The sequence below is a fragment of the Loxodonta africana genome, chromosome X, assembly GCF_030014295.1.
Source record: "Loxodonta africana isolate mLoxAfr1 chromosome X, mLoxAfr1.hap2, whole genome shotgun sequence".
Classification (NCBI taxonomy): Eukaryota; Metazoa; Chordata; class Mammalia; order Proboscidea; family Elephantidae; genus Loxodonta; species Loxodonta africana.
Window position 1 is genome coordinate 124,578,352 of NC_087369.1, and position 22,556 is coordinate 124,600,907.

Here is a 22,556-nt window from a genome sequence, read left to right on the forward strand (position 1 = left end):
AGAAAGCTCCAAGGACTCCAGATTTTTAATAATGAACTCAGAGTGCAAATGCAGAAACTTGCCAAGTGTTTAGTGTGTCCATGAATGCCTACACTACACAGGTATCTATCGTAGGTTCGTGGCGTATGCAACGTTTGCTGTGCTCTATTCCAGCGCTGCTTGCTTTAACCGTATTGCCGGGCGTGTGCGAGACATGAGCGAGTTCCCTCCGTCCCCACTGCCGCTTCCTCCTCCCCCTCACTTTCTCTAGGACAATTTTTCCTGAACTCCTGCTTGCCATTGATGAGTATCAAAAAAGGGTTTGGCCACGATAGAAGGCTCTATGGTTTTCCCTCCAAGAAGTATTTGTAGGTTTCCAGGAAGTGTTACTATACTTAATATTATAAGAATAGCTTTTAATAATGGGCCGTATGCTTGACATTGCACATGATTTATCCTGTTTTTATCTTCACAATCACCATTATTAGCATTCTCATTTTTTACACAGAAAACTGAGCCCCAGGGAGGCCAGGCAACGTGCCCATGACCACAGAGTTAGTCTGACTACTAAGTCCATGCACTTTTACCATAATACTGCTGTCATTTAAAAAAATAAATTTATTTCATTTTTTTGTTGTTCAAAATCTACACAGCAGAACATACACCAATTCAACAATTTCTACATGTACGATTTAGTGACATTGATTACTTTCTTTAAGTTATATAACCATTCCTATCCTCCTTTTCTGAATCGTTTCTCCCCCATTAAAATAAACTCACTGCCCCTTAAGCTTCCTATCTAACCTTTAGAGTTGCTGTTGTCAGTTTGATTCCATATAGATAGTTCTTTAAAAGATCTCCATGCTCAGGGAAGACATTCTTTATTAATTAAGCCAAACTACTGTTTGGTTTAAAGAAGGCTTCAGGGAGTATTTTTGGTTTAAGGTTTAAAGCTTAAAGATTATCTCAGGGCAATAGTTTCAGGGGTTCATCCACCCTCAATGGCTCCGGAAAGTCTGGATTCCATGAGAATTTGAAATTCCGTTCTGCATTTTCCCCCTTTTGATCAGAATTCTATAGACTCTTTGATCAAAATGTTTAGTTATGGTAGCCAGGCACCCTCTAGTGCTTTCTTAATTCAAAGGCAGGAGTGGAGGAGCAGAAGGGTATTTTTTGGGAAGAAGGCCTTTGAAAACCCATTGCAGTCGAGTTGATTCCGACTCATGCCGACCCTATAGGACAGAGTAGAACTGCCCCATCCATAGGGTTTCCAAAAAGCAGCTGGTGGATTCAAGCTGCTGACCTTTTGGTTAGCAGCCAAGCTCTTAATTACTGTGCCCACCAGGGCTCCCGAAGGCCATTAGGCAGTCTTTAAAAATCCTGAATGCAAGGAGTCTCCTCCTCCTCTTGCACTAGTTCTGGCTTCCTCCTCTCGTACCAGGGTTTCAAATGGGTCTCTCTAAACCGGAGGCTATTGCTCCAGCAATGGTGAGTTTCTCAGCCTGCCTCTTCACTTTTGCTCAACACTGAGTGAACAATAAGAGGAACAGTGTACAGAGTGCATTGGTTGCTGAGCTGGTTCTTCAAAGACCCTGTCAGGAGGGAGAGGTCCTGAGCCCTTCCCTCCTATCAGGGCAGCATTTTTACTTTGATAGATCCTTGGTACTTTTGCCTTCATGGCCCCTTCCTTGATTAAAAAAAAAAGGTTAAAATTATATTTTGTAAATGTGTTGGCATAAAGATGAATATAATCCAGACTAGATTATGTTCATTTTTTTCTTCTGACTTCAAAACAAATTAAAACATTTCCATGGGCCTCTAAAAGTATGGTGGGCCCTTGGCACTGTGACTACTGTACCTAATGAATAAGTCCCTCCTGTCTGATTTTCCTGGAGGGTGGTGAGTAAGAAACCAGCTAATATGGTTGGCTAACTTTCTCTTTCAAAAAGATGTCAAGGGATGGCAACCCTACAGTCTCTTTCTGATTTTAATCAAGACATTTCTTCCTTAGGTTGGCTCTTGCTGCGTTCTGCAGGCGTCCTTCTCTTCTGGCTAGATACCCTGTGAATAATTTTGGCCTGGAATCAGTTATCACATAAATGATCTATGGTGTGCAGTAGCCTAACCAGCAGTGGCTTCACTAGGGTTGATGTCACCCAGTGTGGTAACTCATGGTGTCACCCCCCATTCTAATTACCACAGTATTGTAGCTAGAACACCAGAAAATTTGACAAAATCAGTGAGTATAAAAACACCAGCTGCAATGAAAACAGCAAGTGCTCATAGTGCTTGCAGATGAAACCAGTAATTCAAAGCATCGTTGTAATTGGCTAATAATGACAACTCTGACTGGAGTGTATTAGAAAGTTCAAAAAGTGAATTAGCATAGAGTTTTAGCCTGGGAGGTATATTGATACATGTAAGCCAGGCTTATGAAAAAAAATTATTATTATAAAAATTAATAAATTTCTGCTGAAACACTGCACAAAAATTTTATAGAGAGTCATTTTGGTGTCACCCCCTCTGACAGTATCATCAGGGGCACCCCCCTAGTGATGCCACTGTTAGATAGTACATTGGTAATAACTCAGGTGGTGTGTTTTGTCATAGCTCACATTTCCATGGTTTACTCCAGTGTTTTGTAAACCTCAGTCATTCATGTGCCCCTTTCCAAATCTTGCTACATCTGGGTACTAGCCATGGTAGTATTTACTTAAATTGATTCACTTTTTGAAAACCTTAAGTACCTAATTGAGCCTCATCCTAGGTAAATATAACCATGAATTCAAGGGCTTGAAGTACCATATTTATGTGAGGCAAACTGTGGCAATAGATGAGATTAGGGACCCTGCAGCCAGGCTGTTCGCATCTAAATACTGCCTTTGCTTGCCACTTGCTAGGTGGCTAACCTGGTGAGTTGATTATATTCCTTGTGCCTTGGTTTTCTCCTCTGTAAAATGGGAATAACAATAGTACCTACTTCATAGGGTTGCGAGGATTAATTGAAATGATAACAATAATAGCTGTCAGCTAATTTACCTGTGTTTTACTGACTATGCAAAAACATTCAACTGTGTGGATCATAACAAATTATGGATAACATTGTGAAGAATGGAAATTCCAGAACACTTAATTGTGCTCATGAGGAACCTGTACATAGAACAAGAGGCTGTCGTTCAAACAGAACAAGTGGATACTGCGTGGTTTAAAATCAGGAAAGGTGTGCGTCAGGGTTGTATCCTCTCACCATACTTATTCAACCTGTATGCTGAGCAAATAATCCTAGAAGCTGGACTATATGAAGAAGAATTCGGCATTATGATTGCAGGAAAACTCATTAACAACCTGTGTGATATGCAGATGACACAACCTTGCTTGCTGAATGCAAAGAGGATTTGAAACACTTACTGATGAAGGTCGAAGACTATAGGCTTCCGTATGGATTACACCTCAACATAAACAGAACAAAAATCCTCACAACTGGACCAATGAGCAACATCATGATAAACGGAGAAAAGATTGAAGTTGTCAAGGATTTCATTTTACTTGGATCCACAACCAACACCCATGGAAGCAGCAGCCAAGAAATCAAACGATGTATTGCATTGGGTAAATCTGCTGCAAAGGACTTCTTTAAAGTGTTGAAAAGCAAAGATGTCACCTTGAAGACTAAGGTGCTTTTGACTCAAGCCGTGGTATTTTCAATCGCATCATATGCTTATGAAAGCTGGACAATGAATAAGGAAGACTGAAGAAGAATTGACTCCTTTGAATTGTGGTGTTGGCGAAGAATATTGAATATACCATGGACTGCCAAAAGAACAAACAAAACTGTCTTGGAAGAAGTACAGCCAGAATGCACCTTAGAAGCAAGGATGGCGAGACTGCATCTCATATACTTTGGACATGTTATCAGGCGGGACCAATCTCTGGAGAAGGACATCATGCTTGGTAAGGTAGAGGGTCAGCGAAAAAGAGGAAGACCCTCAACGAGATGGATTGACAGCGGCTGCAGGAATGGGCTCAAGCATAACAGGGATTGTGAGAGTGGTGCAGGACTGGGCAGTGTTTTGTTCTGTTGTACATAGGGTTCCTTTGAGTAGGAACTGACTCGACGGCACCTAACAACAACAGCTAACTCTACTATGTGTGTATGTATGTATTCCAACTCAGTGTCCAAGTACTGTGTACAAGGGCTGCACAGATGAGTGAGATGTGGAGAGAAAGAAAATGCGTAAGTGGTTTTAATATGGGGTTGTTATGTTACATGCCATCAAGTTGGTTTCGACTCAGAGTGACCTCATGTGACAGAGCAGAACTGCCCCATACGGTTTTCTAGAAGTCGGAATCGACTCAACAGCAATGGGTTTGCTTTTTTTTTTTTTAATCTTTACAGGAGCAGGTCATCAGGTGTTTCTCTCACAGAACTGCTGGGTGGGTTTGAACTGCCAATATTTTGGTTGGAAGCTGAGTGCTTAACCATTGTGCCAACAGGGCTCCTTTTAATATAAAGTGGAACAGTGTAAATGACACGAGAGGAAAAATGTTAGTGGGAATTCAAAGGAGAAAGAGATCATAACTCACTACAAATCTGGAAACTAACATGTAAGGGGTAGAATTTATGGTGACCTTTGAAGTATGAGTGAGGGTTCCTTTTTGGTTTCTTAAAATGCTTTTTTCCTCCTAGTCACAAAAGTAACGAATGATTGGTGTTTGATAAATTTGGGAAGTATGGGAAAGGATAAAGAAGCCAAAACAAAACAAAACAAAAACCCACCAAACCCATGCCACTGAGTTGATTCTGACTCATAGTGACCTTATAGGACAGGGTAGAACTGCCCCATAGGGCTTCCAAGGCTGTAAATCTTTATGGAAGCAAACTGCCACATCTTTCTCTCGAGGAGTGGCTGCTGAGTTCCAACCACTGACCTTCCAGTTAGCAGCTGAGTGCTTTAAGCACTGCCACAGGGCTCCTCAAAATAAGAAAACTCACCCGTAATCTTCTGTATCATCCAGAAGTGATAGTAGTGGCAACTTTCAGTTTTTTTTCCTATAATTTTTAGAAGTACTACATTCTATTAACTATCTGGTATTTCCTACCTTAACAAAAATAAAAAGTTTTTGTAAGCTTTGAATAAATGATTGCTTAATTGTGTTATTCATTCATCCGTTCTCTCAGTCAATTGTTCAACAATATTTACGGCCACCCATACCCATTCTTGTATTTCAATGTCAGGCTCAGTGCCTGGCACCTGTTGGGTGCTCAATACGTATTTGCTGAGCCAGTGAATGAATGAATAGGTGCCAGGCATTATGCTAGACCTGTAACATAATTTACTTAACCATTATTATTATTTTTTTTAGTGTTGAACATTTAGGATTTCTTCCCCTCTCCCTATTTTTATAACCAATTTGTGCATGAATCCTTTATGGGAAGATTTTCAATCAATAGAATTGAAGGATGGAGGAGAGAGTCTAGGCAGATAACAAAGATGGCACAGAAATTGCATATCTATGGGATAGCAAATAGTTCAGTTTGACTGGAGATGAGATAGGGGAGAAGTGGAAGCCAGGGCTGAAAAGTGATATTAATTCCTCAGATTTGTATGTTGCTGTTGTTGTCTGCCACCGAGTCAATTCCAACTCAGGGCGACCCTATCAGACGGAGTAAAACTGCCCCATCGGGTTTCCTAGGCTTATGGAGTGCCTTAATGGACATTATCTTACATACTTTTTACAACATTATTATCTCCACTTTACAAATGAGAAAACTGAGAATCAGGGAATTTGAGTTGCTCAAGATCACACAGCTTGTAAGTGATAGACTTGGAATTGGGTCTTGAACCATACGTTTAAGACTTTGGGTTTCACTGTGAGAGCAATGGGAAGTCGTTGGAGGGTTTTATTACCGTTATTATTAGTAGGAACAGTATAAATTTTTTTATTTTGAAATAATTTACAACTCACGGAAGTTACAAAAATAGTAATACAGATGATTTCTGTGTACCTTTCACCTAGCTTTCCCCAATGTTAATAACTTATATAACCAAAGTACATGGGAAAAACAAAAAAAAAAAAAACATAGGAAATTGACATTAGTCCAATATTATTAACTCAGGGTTCCTCTACCTCAGTACTTGGTTATTTTGGGCTGAATAATTCTTGGCTAGGGCGGGGAGGGTTCCACACTGTAGGATGTTTAGCAGCATCCCTGACCTCTACCCAGTAGATCCCTGCACAGTGTGGAATCACCTTACTAAAAAAAAAAACCAATTTGACTTTTTGGTCCTGGTTTCTGGGCCCTGTCTGGTTTAACCTATACTGCCTAGTCTGGACTTTACAGGGATTGGCTGGGGAGTAATTTGGTCCCTCCGGGGATTTGGATGTGTTTATGGAGCTTCCATGACCTTGTCTGTAAACGTTGCCTTGGTTTCTTTTTGTATGTAATACTGGAGAGGCCAGCACAACTTGACCAAGGCAAGAGTTTTTATAATAGTCGCTTCGTACAATATTTGTCCTTTTGTGATTGACTTATTTTACTCAGCATAATGCCCTCCGGATTCATCCATGTTGTGAGATGTTTCGAAGATTCAACATCGTTCTTTTATCTCTGTGTAGTATTCCATTGTGTGTATGTACTGTGATTTCTTTATCCATTCGCCTGTTGATGGGCACTTAGATTGTTTACATCTTTTTGCTGTTGTGAATAATGCAATGAACATGCATATGTATATGTCTATTCGTGTGACGGCTCTTATTTCTCTAGGATATATTCCTAGGAGTGGGATTGCTGGATCATATGGGATTTCTATTTATAGCTTTTTAAGGAAGCTCCATATTGTTTTCCAAAATGGTTGTACCATTTTGCTTTCCCACCAGCAGTGCCTAAGAGTTCCAGTCTCCCCTCAGCCTCTCCAACATTTGTTATTTTCAGGTTGTTTTTTTTTTTGATTCGTGTAGGTAATGTCAGGGTGGGACCGTCTCTCATTGCAGGTTTGATTTGCATTTTTTTTTTAATGGCTAGTGATTGCAATCATTTCCTCATATGTCTGTTGATTCTGACTCATAGCAACCCTTTAGGACAGAATAGAACTGCCCAATATAGGGTTTCCAAAGAGCGCCTTGTGGATTCGAACTGCTGACTTTTTCATTAGCAGTCATAGCTCTTAACCACTACGCCACGGGGGTTTCCCATGTGTCTGTTAGATGCCTGAATGTCTTCTTTGGTGAAGTGTCAGTTCATATTGTTTGCCCATTTTTTAATTGGATTATTTGTCTTTTTGTTGTAGAGGTGTTGGATTTTCCTGTAGATTTTAGAGATTAGAGCTTTGTTGGACTGGTCATAGCCCAAATTTTTTTTCCCAGTCTGTAGATTCTCTTTTTACTCTTTTGGTGAAGTCTTTTGATGAGCGTAAGTGTTTAATTTTTAGAAGATACCCATTACCTAGCTTATCTTCTGGTGTTTGTGTATTGTTAGTTATGGTTCGTATCCTGTTTATGCTGTGTATTAGGGCTTTTACCCTGTTTTTTCTTCTATGATCTTTATAGTTTTTGGCTTTATATTTAGGTCTTTGATCCATTTTGAGTTAGTTTTTGTGTATGGTGTGAGGTATGGGTCCTGTTTCATTTTTTTGCAGATAGACATCCAGTTTCACCAGCACCATTTGTTAAAAGACTGCCTTTTCCTCTTTTGATGGACTGTGGGACTTTGTCGAATATCAGGTGACCATAGGTGGATGGATTTACCTATGGGTTCTCAATTCTGTTCCATTGGTCAATGTATCTGTCCTTGTACCAGTACCAGGCTGTGCAGTAGTTTCTGAGGTCATGTAGTGCGAGTCCTCCTACTTTATTCTTTTCGATAGTGCTTCTTCCCTTTCCATATAAAGTTAATGATTAGATTTTCCATCTCTTTAAAGAATGCTGTTGGTATCTGGATCGGGGTGGCATTGTATTTGTAGATTGCTTTGGGTGGAACTGACGTTTTCACAATGTTGAGTCTACCTATTCATGAGCATGGCATGTTTTTCCATTTATGTAGGTCTCTTTTGGTTTCTTGCAGTAGTGTTTCATAGTTTTCTTTGTATAGGTCTTGTACATCCCTGGTTAAATTTATTCCTAAGTATTTTATTTTTTTAGCAGCTATTATAAATGGTATTGTTTTCCTGATTTCCTTTTCATCATTCTCTTTATTGGTGTATAGTAATCCAACTGATTCATGTATGTTTGTCTTGTATCCTGCTACTCTGCTCAATCTTTCTATTAGTTCCAGTAGTTTTATTGTGGAGCCTTTTCAGTTTTCTATGTATAGCGTCATATCATCCACAAATAGGGGCAGTTTTACTTTCTCTTTACCAATTTGGATGCCCCTTATTTTTTTCTTGCCTTACTGCTCTAGCTAGGACTTCCAGCACAATGTTAAATAGGAGTGGTGATAAAGGGCATCATTGTCTTGTTCCTGTTCTCAAGGGGAATGTTTTTCAGTCTCTCTCTGTTACGAACGATGTTGGCTGTTGGTTTTGTATAGATGCCCTTTATTATGTTGAGGAATTTTCCTTCTATGCCTATTTTATTGACAGTTTTTATCAGGAATGGGTGTTGGACTTTGTCAGATGCCTTTTCTACGTCGATTGAGATGATCATGTGATTCTTTCATTTTATTTTTTGTATGTGGTGGATTATGTTGATTGATTTTCTAATGTTGAATCATCTTTGCATATCTGGTATGACTCCTACTTGGTCATGGTGTATTTTTTTTTATATTATGCTGAGTCCTATTGGCTAGAATTTTGTTGAGAATTTTTACATGTATATCCATGAGAGATATTGGTCTGTAACTTTTTTTTTTTTTGTGGTGTCCTTGCTATGAGACTCGACGGCACTGGCTTGTTTTTACTGGTGCTTGGTTTTGGTATCAGATTTATGCTGGCTTCATAGAATGAATTCAACAGTATCCCTTCCTTTTCTGTGTTCTGAAATAGCTTGAGTAGTTCTGGTGTAAGCTCTTCTCTGAATGTTTGGTAGAATTCTCCAGTGAAGCCATCTGGGCCAGGGCTTTTGTTTTCTTGGAAGTTGCATAAAATTTTTTTTTTTTTTTACCTTTTCAGTCTCTTTTCTTGTTATGGGTGTGTTTAGATTTTCAACATCAGTTTGTGTAGGTAGTGTGTTTCTAGAAGTTTGTCCATGTCCTCAAGGTTCTCAAATTTGTTGGAGCATAGTTTTTCATAAAACTCTGTTGTGATCCTTTTTATTTCAGTTGGGTCTGTTGTAATGTCCCCCATTCCATTTCTTATTTGGGTTATTTGCACCCTCTTCTGTTTTTCTTTTGTCTGTTTGGCCAATGGTTTGTTGATCCTTTCAAAGAACCAACTTTTGGTTTTGTGGATTCTTTCTATTGTTTTTCTATTCTCTATTTCATATATTTCTGCTCTTTATTATTTCCTTTCTTTTGGTGGCTTTGCGCTTCTTTTGCTGTTCTCTCTTTGTACAAGTTGTATAGCTAATGTTTTGATTTTGTTCCTTTCTTCTTTTTTGATTGTGCATCTATTGCTGTAAATTGACCTTTGAGCATTGCCTTTGCTGTGTCCCAAAGGTTTTGGTATGATGTGTTTTCATTCTTGTTTGATTCTAGGATTTTTTTGATTCCATCTTTGATTTCTTCTGTTACCCTGTGGCTTTTAATCAGGGTGTTACTCAGTTTCCTTGAGTTTTTTTCCTTGCTCTTCCTGTTATTAATTTCTACTTTGATGGCATCATGATCAGAGAAGATACTTTGTATTATCTCAGTGTTTTGGATTTTTTCAAAGGTGGCTTTGTGGCGTATGATGTGATCTATTCTGGAGAATGTTCCATGTGAGATGGAAAAGAACACGTACTTTGCTGCTGTTGGGTGGAGTGTTCTATAAATGTCTACCAGGTCAAATTGGTTGTTTGTGACCTTTAGACCGTCTGTATCTTTGTTGAGTTTCTTTATAGATGTTCTGTCCTTTACTGAAAGTGGTGTGTTGACATCTCCTACTATTATTGTGGAACTGTCAATTTCTCTTTTCAGTGCTGTTAGAGTTTGTTTTATGTATTTTGGAACCTGTCATTGTGTAGATATTTATTATTGTTATGTCTTCATGGTGGGTTGTCCCTTTAATCATTATATAATGTCCTTCTTTGTCTTTTATGATGGATTTTGTTTTAAAGTCTATTTTATCTGAGATTAGTATTGCCACGCCTGCTCCTTTTTGGTAGCTGTTTGCTTGATATATTTTCTTTCATTTTTAATATATTTATGTCTTTATTTCTAAAGTGTGTCTCTTGTAGACAGCATATTGATGGGTCCTTTTTTTTTAATCCATTCTGTTACTCTCTGTCTCTTTAGGGGTGCATTTATGCCATTACATTCTGTGTGATTATTGATAGGTGTGAGTTTATTGCTGTCACTTTGTAGCGCTATTTTGTGGTGCTGACGTTTTCTTTGTTCCTCTTTGTGGATTTTTCATTTGTTTGTTTCATTTTTGTAGATTTTGTGTTTACTGAGTCTTTATGTTTTTCTTCTTTATTTTGATGAGTAGGTTTTTTAACTTTCTTTGTCGTAACCTTGAAATTTACTCCTATCTTCCTAAGTTTTTACAATTCTTTTATTACTTGATAATGCTTTGACTTCCTTTCTATATGAAAGTTCTATACCTAAACCGTTTATTCCCTCTTTTATTGTTCTTATGTTGTCATTTACAGATTAACCTCTCTGATTCCCTGTTGTAAATCTTTTAGTTTTGTTTTATCCTTGAGAGTTCATTATGTAGCTTGGTATCTGGCTGGTGTGCTCTTGCATCCTAGATTCAGGCTGTTGTCTGATGTTGTTGGTTCTCTAACTGAAGGACTGTCTTTAATAATTATTGCAAGTTTGGTTTGGTTTTTACATATTCCCTTAATTTCTATTTATCTGGAAATGTCCTAAGTTCGCCATCATATTTGAGTCAGAGTTTTGCAGGGTATATTATTCTTGTTTGGCAGTTGTTTTCTTTCAAGGTTTTGCATATGTCATCCCATTGCCTTCTTGTCTGCATGGTTTCTGCTGACTAATCAGAGCTTAGTCTTTTTGTTTTTCCCTCTGAATGTGACTTTTCATTTTTCTCGAGCTGCTGTCAGGATTCTTTTTTTGTCTTTGGTTTCAGCGAGTGTGATTATGATATGTCTTGGTAATTTTCTTTCGGAGTAGGTCCTATATGGGATTCATTGAACTTCTTGGATGGTCACCTTTCCATCTTTCATGATATTAGGGAAGTTTTCTGTCAGCAATCTTCAATGATCCTCTCTGTGTTTTCCGTTTTCTCCCCCTGTTCTGGAACTCTGATCACATGTAGATTTTTTCTTTTGATTGTATCCCACATTGTTTCTTCATTCTTTTTTTTCTGATTTTTCCTCAAACAGAGTGGTATCCAAGGATTTGTCTTCAATTTTGCTGATCCTGTCTACTACTGTTTCATATTTGCTCCTCAATCCTTCGATGACACTGTTCATTTCTGAAATCTTGTTGTTTACCTTTTGGATTTTTAATTGCTGTTTTTGTATGATTTTTAGTTTATTTATTTTCACATTTCCTGAATTCTTCCATTGTTTTGTCTGTCTTTTTCATGATTTTGTTCTATTTCTTGTTATTTTTGTTTGCATTTTCCTTAATCTCATGTGGCACTCTGAATATGAGAATTTTGAATTCCCTATTAGGTAGATCCAGAGCTTTTTCTTCTGCCTGAAGGTCATCTGTTGTTTTATTTTGGATACTTCCTAGAGCCATCCTTTTCTTTTCTTTTTTAATATGTTTTGATATTGTCTGTTCCCTTCGGACATTCAGGAACTATTTTCTTTTTTTATGGATTGTAGATTTGTCTGTTTCATCTTGCTTTTTTGTTTTATTTGGTTATGTCTGGCCAGGCAGGCTGGGTGTTCTTTGTTGTTTGCTTGTCTGTGGGGTCAATACTTCTCACCACCTTGTCCAGGTGGGCATGGCTAATTGCTCAGCTGTCGAGCACCAGGGCAGTTTGAACAAAGGAGGAGGGGTGGGGTTGGGTCATACTGGGGCCAACAGGGTGAGGCCGGGGTGGGGGGCAGTGCAGGGTGGGGTCTGGTGGTCTGCACCTATGCTGCTCGGGTATGGGTCACTCAGCACATGGTGCAGATAGGTGGGAAGGGGGAGGATGTGATGTGTGGAGCTAAGTGGGTGTGGGAAACAGAGAAAGAAGAACGAGAAACAGAAGCTCCCCCCACCAAATGGTGCTGAGGGAGCCTCCTGGTGGAGTGGCTTGGACTCAGAAGGCCCCTAATTACATTGCAAATATATAAACTAATGCCCTTAACTATGACAGTGCCAAATGTTTACTGGACTAGTTGGCTTTCAAGAATGCAGCTTTGAAAAGACAAGACACAGGGCAGGTGTCAAAGTTGAAGGGGAGCATTTCAGATGCCCCAAGGGACCTAGGGCAATGATTTTTTTTAACTTAGTCTTTCCCAAAAATAGTTCAAGAGATGATTTTGTGTGGTACATTGAGTAACTTTCTAAAAAATGGCCTGTGCAGTGACCAATTCACATTTCCATTTCCTATTTGACCACATTTCCTAGTCTCATTTTCTTCCCTGAATTATGGCTTTTGGCATCTCCCTATAGAAGGTGGTATAGCATAATAAATAAGTTGGAGGCTCTGCATCAGAAACTAGATTTTAAATTCTGGTTACACCACTGACTGACTGTATGAGCAGGCAAATTCCTTAACCTCTTTGAGCCTCAGTTTCTCATCTGGGAAGTGGAAAAAATAATGACTTCTACCTCATAGAAATGTTTCAAAGATTAAGTCACACATAAAGTGGTAGCATGGTGCTTCATACATAGTCAGCACACAAATCATGTTAGCTATAACAACAATAAGAACAACGATAATTGTTATTCTTTTTGGGATTTGGGCACCTCATTTAGTACCCATTCTGATGCTGTGATTGACTTGCTGTTTTAGCTTCTCGGATTACAAACTGAACATATTTTTGTTGGAAGGACCCCTGTAGCTGGTCCTGTACTTCCACCTTCCATGTATGTCCAAATGTCAAGTTGCATTGAGTGTGATAATCGACAAGTTTCCCTGAGCAGAGGGAAGCGGGGAGTTGGGAAAAGTTAAAGACAGAGGCTGCAGCTTGGAGTGGTAAATCTGCCAGGTGCCCCTAGCACTGATCAGCACTTTGGGGCTCCCTATGCTGTGCAATCAAGCTTCAGTCCTGAGACCAGCCTCCTGAGTTAGCGCTAACTCTGGCACTGGGTTTCTGGGGTAGAATCAATCACAGGCTAGTATAAAAAGGGTAGATAAGTGGGAGAATATAACCCATAATCACAAAAACATACAAATAGACACATACTGAGAGCTTATGGAATATCAAGTACTGAGCTAGGAGGAGGAGCTAAAAAGACAAATACTGCCTGATCTTTGACGGAGGAGACAGATGCGTGAGCAGACAAATGTGATCAAGAGTCCTAGAGACTTGCCCGAAGTTTGTTGTTGGCATAGCCAGGGGTTTGCAGAGGGAAGCACTGGACACATCTGCTTGGCAGTACGGGGAGGTTTGTAAAAGGAAAGCCTTCACAGAGACGGGTGACCCTGCGTCCTGAAAGAAAATCCCGTGTCCTCCTGGCAGATAAGGAGGAAATGATAGAAGGACGCAGGGGAGCAAAAACACAGGGACCTCGCTGCCTGGCTTAGCCAGAAACACCGCTGCGACAATTTAGATCTAGGTCTCCTGAAGCAGGACTCCTGGTGGCAAGGTCGTTAAGAGCTTGGCTGCTAAGCATAAGGTCCGCAATTCAAATTCATCAACCACTCCTTGGAAACCCTATGCGGCAGTTCTACTCTGTCCTATAGAGTTACTCTGAGTCAAAATTGACTCAACTGGCAATGGATTTGGTTTGGTTTTGTTTTTCCTGAAGCAAGATGCTGATCTTTTGGTTTGGTTTTCTTTGCTTGTTATATCACACTGCTTTTAGGCATAAAGGAATATTCTTGCTGTGCATTTTAAGGGCATATTTGTTGTTTAAAGTTAATTATAAGGTATACTGTCATTGTTAGGTGCCCTCGAGTTGATTCCAACTCATAGCCAGTCCATGTGGCTTAGCCTGTTGCACCAGTTGTAAGATATTAGGTTCATAATATGGAAATTTTTAGTATAGAAGCAAGTACATTCCCAAAGATTGACTTTTTTTTAGTTCTGTTCTGGAAACTAGTTATATTTATTTATTAGCTTTTTTATTGTTTTAAAAATAATATAACACAATGTCTGCCAATTCAACATTTTCCAGGGGTGATATTAATTACATTAATCATGTTGTATAGCCATCACCCATAATTGTTGCCAAATTTCCCATCACCATAAACAGAAACTCACTGCTTCCTAAACAATGATTCCTCCTCCCCCACAAAGGTTGACTTTTGCAGTGTTTTCGATAGTTACCATACTGTATTTTAAGAGAAGCAATTTTAACTGGGACTTAAAGCATAACTTGACGTTATAGAGCTGAGGGTGTAGTAATCATTTACTAGCTTCGGATGGTGTGTTATTTCATAAATCATTGTCAACAAGAAGATAAATAAAATTTAGGGGAAAAAACCCCACAAACTAGTAATTATATATTTATTCATTCAAAAAACTTGGTACCAGAACTGTGTGAAGGGACCAGAGATCCAATGACAACAAGATACAGGCTCCTTAGTGAAAGAGGCCCACCTCCTGCCTTCCAAGTGTTTATGGTCTAGAACATTTCATCATTAGTGCCACCATTTTCGGCAAACAAAGACAATGGTTTGCCTCATTGGAGGACAGTCTCAACAGGGCATGTTAGAATGGCCACTTAATCCAGGCTGGGGGTGGGAGCAGAAGCAGAGCAGCCTGGGGCTCAGAATTCCATGGATAATTCCTGAAACTCATTCCCAAAGACAAATGGGGGATAGGAAACCAAAACCAAAACCCTTTGCTGTGGAGTTGATTCCAAGCAGGAGTAAATTAAGCTTTTCAAAAGGCATCCAATCTACAAGTTTAGACTTGTTGAATGGATAAATGTATTAGTCTAAGTTTTTTAACTGGCGATTTCAGATCTGTTGTTGTGTGCTCTTGACTTGATTCTGACACTTAACCATTGTTCCATCAGGTAAATTTCTTAACCCTTGCACCACCATAGTCTATTTCCCTTAAAATAGATGGTAGACACTAGATGTTTTAAAAGAACATTATTCTAAGAGATGAATTTCCCCTGGAATCATAACTGCCTGGATTGATTTACCACACCCCAACTTTCATCTCTGCCTTAAAAAAAAGAGATTCTGCTTTTAGAAGATGGAGGAAGGGCATTCATTGCCGTCAAGTCGATACTGACTCAAAGTGACCCTACAGGACAGAGTAGAACTGGCCCATAGAGTTTCCAGGGCTGTAAACCTTTACGGAAGCAGACTGCCACATCTTTCGCAGAACCACGGACCTTTCAGCAACTGAGCACTTCACCACGGCTCCACCCGGGGTTCTTCCAGAATTCCAAGCCAGAGCCTAATTCCATAGTTTGAGGCACGAATTGCTGTCAAAATTCAAATCTCCTCGGGGATGGAGGACATTCAGCTATCATGATTATTATCATTACCATTTCCTTCCATTGTGACATGTGATTATCATCATTATCTGTCTTATACCTGGGTGCGAATAAGGGCTCTGGGCAAAAAATGTTGGAAGAAGGGGAAAAGAAGCCTAAAGGGCTCTGGGCAAAAAATGTTGGAAGAAGGAGAAAAGAAGCCTTAGAGGGCTCTGGGCATCTGGAGAAGAAAAAGGGATGTGAGGTGTAGAAGGCTCTCGGACAATAAGGTAAAAGGGGGCCACCAGCAATGCAAGCAGAAAACAGTGAAGCTGAACTCAGAAGGCGTCAGTTTTGCTAAGGTTGGAATTACCACTCCTCTTTTCTGTCCCATCAGGATTTGCAAAAGGACCAGTAGATATTCAGCACTTTGACACACACCCCCTCCCCAAAACCAAAACCCCAACCCACTGCTGTACAGTCGATTCCGACTCACAGCGAACCTGTAAGGACAGAGTAGAACTGCCCCATAGGGTTTCCAAGCCTCTAAATCTTTATGGAAACTGATTGCCACATCTTCCTCCGTCCGAGCGGATGGTGGCTTCGAACCACCGACCTTTCGATTCGCAACCAAGCGCTTTAACCACTGTGCCACCAGAGGTCCGTCCTTCCCTCCCAAGTGCCTGGAAATCCCTGAGCTAGAAAAAGTAACTTTAGCACGCCCTCAGGTGGCCAAACGGAATACTGCAGCAGAGGCTTTTGATGGAGATTGGCTCTGGTGGAAAAGCATCCCGGAATAGGCACTGGCGCTTGGCAAGTTGCTAGGCACCAGGCAGGGCAACTTGTGTAGAGATGGCACTCTGCCCTGTAGGGCACCGATTCTCTGATTGGCACAGGAGCCCTGGAATAATCTTCCCAGGTTTATTTTGGACTCTCTGCATGTCTCCTCCTCACTGCTGGGTGGCGTAGGTCTATTTTTGAAATTCAAGTGAGCTTGAATTATTTCTTAGATTTAAATAAATATTATTATATACTCTTTCAGCTAAGGGAAGCTACCTCTAGAGGGGCTAAAAAATGATTTGTGTATGGATTTCCCTTCTAAACAGACTAGAGGGACAAGGATGGATGAGTACGGGTATTTTAAACTTTTTTATTTTGGACTAATTTCAGGCTCGCAGAAAAGTTATAAAGATAATACAAAGGATTCCTGTATACTCTTCACCCAGATTTTCCTAAAGTTAACATTTTACTACATTTGCTTTATCATTTTCTTTCTAAATATAAATACGTATTTTTTTTCCTGATCTGTTTAAGGATACGTTGCAGATACAACGCTCCTTTATTTTCTAAAAGCAAGGATGTTTTCTATATAACATGATACAATTATCAAAATCAGGAAAGTAATATTGATGCTACTCTTTACTAATCTACAGACCTTATTCAAATTGTGCAGATTGTCTCACCAATATCCATTATGGAAAATATAAGTACAGGATCCAATCCAGCATCACTCCTTTAGTTGCCATGTCTCTTTAATGTCTTTTAATCTAGAACAGTTTCTTACTTGTTCTGTCTTTCATGGCCTTGACATTTTAAAAGGGTACAGGCCAACTATTTTGTTAAATGTTCTCGAATTTGTGTTTGATGTTTCCTCATGATGAGGTTCAGGTTACGTATTCGGGGCGAGAATATCGCAGAAGCAATGCTGTGTCCTTCTCTGTATACAGGATGGCCCTTTGTCTTGACCACGGATTTTGGTCTAGATCTTAGCATTATGAATGTTGAAAATCACATATGTAAATAAGCTCATGTTTCCTATAGGCACACAGGAATTTCAGTTGTGGGGTGGGACAAAAGCAGGAACGTGGAGAAATCATCCCTTCTCTACTGATCAGTCTAAGAATGCTTTCTGGAGGGGGTGGGATTTTAGAAACCTTAGGCTGAGACAAGCTGACATATGTCAGGAAATATTTTGGTATGTGAAGATCTTGGTTTTAAGTTCCCAGGTTTTTTTTTTTTTCTGTCATCCTCTCTTGAGAATTAAGAAGCGAAGTTTCCTGGGTTTTACTCTCAGCTGTAGTTCAGTTAAGGTCCCTGTGTGGTATAAACGGTTTGTGCTCAACTGCTAACCTAAAGGTTGGTGGTTTGAATGCATCCAGTGGTGCTGCAGAAGAAAGGCCTGGCAGTCTGCTTCCCTAAAGATTACAGCCAAGAAACCCTATGGAGTAGTTCTACTCTGTAACACGTGGGGTCACTATGAGTTGGAATGGGTTTAGTTTTGGTTTGTAGTTCAGTTGTGGGGTGGCACTCTGGGATAGCCAGCTGGTGTCCTTTCCCGGCTGCCTAACTCACATAGAGAAGGTTGCTTTGAAAGCTTTGGCTAGAGAAATGGAGAGAGGACATGAGTATTCATAAGCCAGATTCATCATGTTGCGAAACTGAACTCTTTGCTCCTCTAGGGTACTCTTCGCTCCTATAATCTAATTTAATGTGTTTCCATATAGCTCTTAACTTTAGACTGAGGACTCACCATTACTGGAGAACACTGAGCCTTTTATATATATTCATATACAACGGAAATGTAGACCTGAATATAAGCACCTAATTTCAGCCACTGATAGTGAACTTTGGAGCGCTGGTGGCGCAGTGGTTAAGAGCTACAGCTGCTAACCAAAAGGTCAGCAGTTTGAATCCACCAGCCGCTCCTTGGAAATCCTAGGCGGCAGTTAGTTCTACTCTTGTCTTGTAGAGTCTCTATGAGCCAGAATCAACTCGATGACAATGGATTTGGTTTTTTGGTTTTTAACAGCGAACTTTAAGCTTCCACTGGGTAACTGGAGAAGTTCTATAGTGCTAGGTATTTATGGTTAGAAATGTGCAGAGATGGCTTTTAAAGTAAAAGTAACAGTCATTACTTTCTAGGCTCAGGTGTTTAAATGCACATGGCATTTTTTTCCCCTCTTTCCTTCTTGTTGCAAATTTTGTTCGCTGTTTGGGGACCCCATAAGTTTTGATTTCATTTCAGTGTATTTCTATTTTCTGAGCTGTAACTGGTGCTATGAATTGCATTGATCATTACCCAAAGATGTGGAGAACTTTTGGCCACTGACCTTTTTTTAAATGTTGTAACAGGCTGATTGGATATTTAATTTCTTATAGATGTGCTCTCTGACACCACATTTATAATCTTGAACTTTTTCAATTTTCTGATGTTGTGCAATGTTTAATTCAGGTGCGACTGTCATAATGAGGCAATGTAATTTTCCAGTCTTTGCACAAATGTTTTCATAGTTTAAATAGAGACTCTTATCATATCAATCTAGAAAGGAACCTTTTGCATGAATAAGAGACAAGAGTAAAACCACAGCAGATTAAAAAGAAAGAGTTTTCCTCCTGATGGGCAGTGCATTGTATCCTAATTTAGGGCCTGGTAAGCATCGGCATTGGCAGCTGTGGTTCAGTAGTAGCACTCCTGCCTTCCATGCGGGAGACCTGGGTTCGATTACTGGCTAATGCACCTCATGTGCCCCCACCACCCGTCAGCCAGTGGTGGCTTGCATACTGCTTTGAAGCGGAGCAGGTTTCAGCAGAGCTTCCAGACTAGGATGGACTAGGAAGAAGGGCCTGGACAGAGTTTCATTTATTGCATATGGGATCATCATGAGTCTCAATGGCAGCTAAGAACAAATTCATTCATATGAACGAACAATTACAAGATGTAGCAATTGGGTGAACATGGGGTGTTGTGGCTAATCTGATATTGGGGAGGTCCAAGGAAGACTTTCTGGAGGAAGTGATATCATCGTCAAGTTCTGCCTACTCCACCTACCCAAAGACACATCCCTGATCCAACCACTTCTCTCCATCTCCACTGTCACCCCTCTAGTGCAAGCCTCACCATCTTCTACAATAACTACATAACAGGTCCGCAGAAGACTGAAAACTCCAAGAGCTAAAATATTTCACCTGGTTTCACTGATAGATCCCAAACAGTGCCTGACCATAGTGGGTGGGCAATACATATTCTTGAATGAGTCTTCATTCATTCTCCTTCATTGCTAACCCCCAAAACCCACTGCTGTTGAGTTGATTCTGACTCGTAGCGACCCTATAGGACAGAGTAGAACTGCCCCATAGGGTTTTCAAGGAGTGGCTGGTAGATTTGAACTGCTGATCTTTTGGTTAGCAGCCACTTCACCACTGTGACACCAGGACTCCCATTCACTGTTGCCCATTGCCGTGGAGTCATTCTGACTTACAGCGACCATATAGGACAGAGTAGAACTGCCTCATAGAATTTCCAAGGAGCGCCTGGCAGATTCGAACTGCTGACCTTTTGGTTAGCAGCCATAGCACTTAGCCACTACACCCCATTCACTGTTAGCCCACTGAAATTCAGCACCAAAACTGATTTTTAAAAAAAACGCAGTTGCCTCATCTTCTGCCACTTCCCATCTCCCCGACCTCATCCTCCAGCAGTTCTGAAATAGTTAGTTTTTCAATTCCTGGACCATCCCCCTTCTCATATATCCATTTGGAATCTTATTTTTATCCAAAAACTTCAGTTCATATATTTTCTTCTGCCCTCATGAATCTTACAATCATGTGAGGGAGACAGATGTCAAACAACTAAGTAGATAAACACAAGAATTTTAAAAGTGTTAAGTGACGTAAAGATATAAAACAAAACAATGCGAAAGAGAGTAATTGCCTTGTGGAATAGCTAGAGTAGACCTCCCTGAAAAGGTGACATGTGAGCTGACACCTAAATGATTTAAAGGAGCCAGACATGCAAATATCCAGGAGAATTGCTCTCTGGGACAGAGGAAACAGCAAATGCAAAGACCCTGAAGGAGGGGGCAGCTTTGTTTGTTGGTAATAACTAATGAGGATGGAACAAAAGCCAGAAAGTGCTAGGTATGAGCCAAATTTTGGAGGGTCTTTTAGGTCATAGTAAAGTTTTAATTTTATTTTAAATGTGATGGAAAGCTTGAAACCATTCCATCACAGTTAGAACAAAACCCAAATTCTTTACTACGGCCTACCAACCCTATGTGATCTTCCTCCTCATCCCATACTGTTCCCTTCTCCCTATATGTTCACCCACACTGGTCTTATTTCTGTTCCATGAACATGCCAAGCTTGTCCCTGCCTCAGACCTTTGCATTAGCCGTTCTCTGTCTGGACTGTACTTTCCCCAGTTCTTCCCAGGGCTAGCTATTTCTCATCATTCAAGGTTCAGCTTAAAAATCACCTTGTCAGAGAGTCCTTCCCTGACCTTTCAATCTAAGTTAACCATCGAGTCACTCCCTAGCACATCACCCTACTTGATTCATTATCTAAAAGTATCTGGTTTATTTATTTTTTATTTATTGTCTTTTTCCTCCTCACCTAGAATTCTAAACTTTGTGAGGGCAGGGACCTTATTTGTATTGTTCACTGCTATATCCCCAGTGCCTAGCATAGTGCCTAAACTCTTAGAAAATATTTTTTGAAGGAATGAATGAGGACATGAAAAAACTGAGATTTAAAGGGTGAATGCAGTTGGTGACACAAGGAAGAACGGGGAACAGAAAAGAGTATTTCCAGGCAGAATGAGCAAAAGCTAATGGGTGATAGGGTGGAACATAAGATTTCCTGGGGAAGGGGCTAGGGGATCAGGAGATCCTGAAGAGCCTTGTAAAGCCATGTTGATGGATCTCTCTGAAGTCTTCCAGACTAGATAACACCAAGGTTTCTGCTCTGTATAATACAGGAATGATCCTTTCAGGGCACATCCATTTTCACATGGACCCTTACCTTTTTTGTCACTCCTTAACAACCTATTGGATCTGGAAGCTGAGGAAGTTCTCTTTTGCTGGCCTCTGAAATTGTTAGTCTCACTTGACTTCCTTCCTTAGTGCTCCTCCATAGAGGCTAATTCAAAACTATTAAGCAGCTTTCTTAAGTCCCTACCTCAGAACCACTCCCACCATTCTCAACATACAATTTTATAGCCAAATAGAACACAGAGGCCAGCAAGAAAGAATTTCCTCAGCCAGGGCTAGGGTTAGGGTGAGGTGAGGGAGGCACTTGCCTCAGGCGCAAAATTTAAGGGGTCACCAAAAAGCTCAGTAATCTAGGTAACTTTTTTTTTAAACGTTTTTTAAATTGTGCTTTAGATGAAGGTTTACAGAGCAAATTAGTTTTCTCATTAAACAATTAACACGATATTGTTTTGTAACATTGGTTGCCAACCCCATGACATGCCAATACTTTCCCCTTCTTGACCTTGGGTTCCCCATTACCAGCTTTCCTGTCCCCTCCTGCCTTCTCTTCCTTGCCCCTGAGCTGGTGTGCCCATTTAATCTTGTTTTGTTTTATGGGCCTGTCTAATCTTTGGTTGAAAGGTGAACCTTGGGAGTGACCTCAGTACTGAGTTAAAAAGGTGTCTGGGGGCCATACCCTCGGGGTTTCTCCGGTCTCCATCAGACCAGTAAGCCTGGTCTTTTTTTTTTTTTATTTGGAATTTTGTTCTACATTTTTCTCCAGCTCTATCCGGGACCCTCTATTGTGATCCCTTTTAGAGCAGTCTGTGGTAGTAGCCGGGTACGTAAATATTTCAATGCAATATTAAACATAAAAATTCATGCAAATACGCTATGATCAACAAAATTTCAATAAAACAAGATCAGTAACAGTGCCTTGCTGATTGCAGTGGAGCCTGAGGTAAAAGGAAAGATGTGTGTCTCATATACATACTTTTAATTTTTTTTTTCAGAACATTAAAGTCACTCTAAAGGATATTGAAAAATTCAAAGTAGATGTATTAAAACTCACAACATTATTTTAAGTTTACATATTTTATTTATACCAAAATCAGGATTTACTATAATTTTTCTTTTTCCAGCTTTACTGGAAGCAAATTCATCAATAATAAAAAACAAAAAAATACCAAACCCATTGCCGTTCAGTCGATTCCGACTCATAGTGACCCCATAGGACAGAGTAGAACTGC